Source organism: Arachis duranensis, chromosome 10 (genome assembly GCF_000817695.3).
Source record: "Arachis duranensis cultivar V14167 chromosome 10, aradu.V14167.gnm2.J7QH, whole genome shotgun sequence".
Lineage (NCBI taxonomy): Eukaryota > Viridiplantae > Streptophyta > Magnoliopsida > Fabales > Fabaceae > Arachis > Arachis duranensis.
The window spans coordinates 47,424,077-47,427,958 of NC_029781.3; positions in this window are offsets into that span (position 1 = coordinate 47,424,077).

Sequence of the window (3,882 nt, forward strand, 5' to 3'; positions counted from 1 at the left end):
CTAAGATTTACAAGATAACCATAGCTTGCTTCAAGCCGACAATCTCCGTGGGATCGACCCTTACTCACGTAAGGTATTACTTGGACGACCCAGTGCACTTGCTGGTTAGTTGTGCGGAATTGCAAAAGTGTGATTGCAATTTCGTGCACCAAGTTTTTGGTGCCGTTGCCGGGGATTGTTCGAGTTTGGACAACTGACGGTCTATCCTGTTGCTTAGATTAGGACTGTTTTATTTTTGTTGGTTTAGAGTCTTTTATTTGATTTTAGTTTCATATTTTAAGTTTGGTGTCTTCATTGTGTTTTCCTTTAAGTTTTCGAAAATTTGTGTTTGATTTTCTAAAAATTTTAAGTTTAGTGTCTTTTGTGCCTTTATTCACTAAAAAATTTTTCAAAAATTTGTTCTTGGTGTTCATCTTGACCTTCAAAGTGTTCTTGGTGTTCATCTTGACATTCAAAATTTTCTTGTTTGTTCTCTTTGTTTTGATCTAATATTTTTAAGTTTAGTGTCTTTTTGTTGTTTTTCTCTTTCCTCATTAAAATTACAAAAATCAAAAAATTATCCTTTCCTTATTTTACTCATAATTTTCGAAATTTTGCATTACTTTAGTCAAAGATTTTCAAAATCGTATCTTTTTTTTAGTCAAGTCAAAATTCTAATCTCAAAAATTGATCTTTTCAAATCTTTTTCAAAAATCAAATCTTTTTAATTGCAATCATATTTTCAATCATATCTTTTTAATTGCTAATTTCAAATTCTTTTTAATTAACTAATTGATTTAGTTTTCAATTTTCTTTGATCTTATTTTCTTTTAGTTTTCGAAAATTTATTTTATTTTCCTTTTGTTTTATTTTATTTTCTCGGTCAAAAAAAATATTTTACTTTACTTGTGAATTCATATCATATTCCTTTTCTCCATCATGGACCTAAGTGGAATTGAACAGTTCAGAAAGACTCTGGGGTCATATGCTAACCCCATTACAGCTGCATATGGGAGTAACATCTGTATACCTCCCATTAAAGCAAGCAGCTTTGAGCTAAATCCTCAACTCATTATCATGGTGCAGCAAAATTGCCAGTATTCCGGTCTTCCACATGAAGAACTACTGAGTTTTTGGCACAATTCTTACAAATTGCTGACACAGTACGTGATAAAGAGGTGGATCAGGATGTCTACAGACTATTACTGTTTCCATTTGCTATAAAAGATCAAGCTAAGAGGTGGTTGAATAACCAACCTAAAGACATGGAAACAGTTATTAGACAAATTCCTGAATCAATTTTACCCTCCAAAAAGGATGACACAGCTAAGGCTGGACATCCAAGGCTTTAAACAAGAGGATAATGAATCCCTTTACAATGCCTGGGAAAGATATAGAGGTATGCTAAGAAAATGCCCCTCTGAAATGTTTTCAGAGTGGGTACAGTTAGACATCTTCTACTATGGGCTTACAGAAAAAGCTCAGATGTCTCTAGACCACACATCTGGTGGATCTATACATATGAGGAAGAAGATTGAAGAGGCTCAAGAGCTTATAGATACTGTTGCTAGAAATCAATATTTGTACTCTAGCAATGAGTTCTCTACAAAAGAAGAAGTTATGGCAGTAGCCACTGATCCTAATCCTCAAGAACAGATGGTTGAGCTTAATCAGCAATTACACCTGATGACAAAATAGTTAGCAGAATTTAAAGAGATGCTCCAAGAAACTAAAATTGCTAACAAGAACATAGAATCACAGTTGAATCAGACAAAACAGCAATTATCTAAACAGATAACAGAAGAATGCCAAGCAGTTCAACTGAGGAGTGGGAAGACACTGAATAACACTGCTCAAAAGAGCAAAAAGCCAAACAAGGAACAATTGACAGAGGATAACCAAACCACTGTCCAAAATCCCTCTGAGGACAGTAAGAGCCCAGAGAGGAATACTCTTGGCGTCCAAATGCCAGAAAGGGGGGAAAAGCTGGCGTTAAACGCCCATTCCCTGCCCAGTTCTGGCGTCCAAACGCCAAAAAAAGGGGAAAAGTTGGCGTTAAACGCCCAATCTTCACCCAATCCTGGCGTTCAAACGCCAATGGGGAATCAGACACCTGAGAGTGCTGATAGTAACTCCTCTAAAAAGGCTTCTCCAACCACCTCTGTAAGGAATAAACCTGCAGCAACTAAGGTTGAAGAATATAAAGCCAAGATGCCTTATCCTCAGAAACTCCACCAAGCGGAATAGGATAAGCAATTTGCCCGCTTTGCAGACTATCTAAGGACTTTTGAAATAAAGATTCCGTTTGCAGAGGCACTTGAGCAAATACCTTCTTATGCTAAGTTCATGAAATAGATCTTAAGTCATAAAAAGGATTGGAGAGAAACTGAAAAGTGTTTCTCACTGAAAAATGCAGTGCAGTCATTCTGAAGAGCTTACCAGAAAAGCTTCAAGATCCAGGAAGCTTTATGATACCATGCACATTAGAGGGTACTTGTACCAAGAAAGCTCTATGTGATCTTGGGGCAAGTATCAACCTAATACCTGCATCCACTATCAGAAAGCTCGGCTTGACTGAAGAGGTCAAACCAACCAGGATATGTCTTCAACTTGCTGATGGCTCCATTAAATACCCATCAGGCATAATTGAGGACATGATTGTCAAGGTTGGGCCATTTGCCTTTCCCACTGACTTTGTAGTGCTGGAAATGGAGGAGCACAAGAATGCAACTCTCATTCTAGGAAGACCTTTCCTAGCAATTGGACGAACCCTCATTGACGTCCAAAAAGGGGAATTAACCCTGAGAGTCAATGAGGATGAGTTCAAGTTGAATGTTGTCAAAGCTATGCAGCATCCAAACACATCACATGACTGCATGAGCGCTGATATTATTGACTCTTTGGTGGAGGAGGTCAATATGACTGAAAGTCTTGAATCAGAGTTAGAGGACATCTTTAAAGATGTTCAGCCTGATCTGGAGGAACTAAAGGAAATAAAAGAAATTCTGAAAGTTCCCCAAAAAGAAGATAAGCCTCCTAAACCCGAGCTTAAGCCACTACCACCATCCCTGAAATATGCATTTCTGGGAGAATGTGACACTTTTCCAGTGATCATAAGCTCAGCTTTAAATCCACAGGAAGAGGAAGCACTAATTCAAGTGCTAAGGACACACAAGACAGCTCTTGGGTGGTCCATAAGTGATCTTAAGGGCATTAGCCCAGCAAGATGCATGCACAAGATCCTATTGGAGGATGATGCTAAGCCAATGGTTCAACCATAAAGGCGGCTAAATCCAGCCATGAAGGAGGTGGTGCAGAAAGAGGTCACTAAGTTACTAGAGGCTGGGATTATTTATCCTATTTCTGATAGCCCCTGGGTGAGCCTTGTCCACATTGTCCCCAAGAAGGGAGGCATAACAGTTGTTCATAATGAAAAGAATGAACTGGTTCCTACAAGAACAGTTACAGGGTGGCGTATTTGTATTGACTACAGAAGGCTCAACACAGCCATCAGGAAGGATCATTTTCCTTTACCATTCATAGACCAGATGCTAGAGAGACTGGCAGGTCAAGAATATTACTGCTTTTTGGATGGCTATTCAGGTTACAACCAAATTGCAGTAGATCCTCAGGACCAAGAGAAAACAGCATTTACATGTCCTTCTGGAGTATTTTCCTACAGAAGGATACCTTTTGGTCTGTGCAATGCACCTGCAACCTTTCAGAGGTGCATGCTCTCTATCTTCTCATATATGGTAGAGAAATTTTTGGAAGTCATCATGGATGACTTTTCAGTATTTGGAGACTCATTCAGCTCCTGCCTTAACCATCTAGCACTTGTTTTGAAAAGATGCCAAGAGACCAACCTAGTTTTAAACTGGGAAAAATGTCACTTTATGGTGA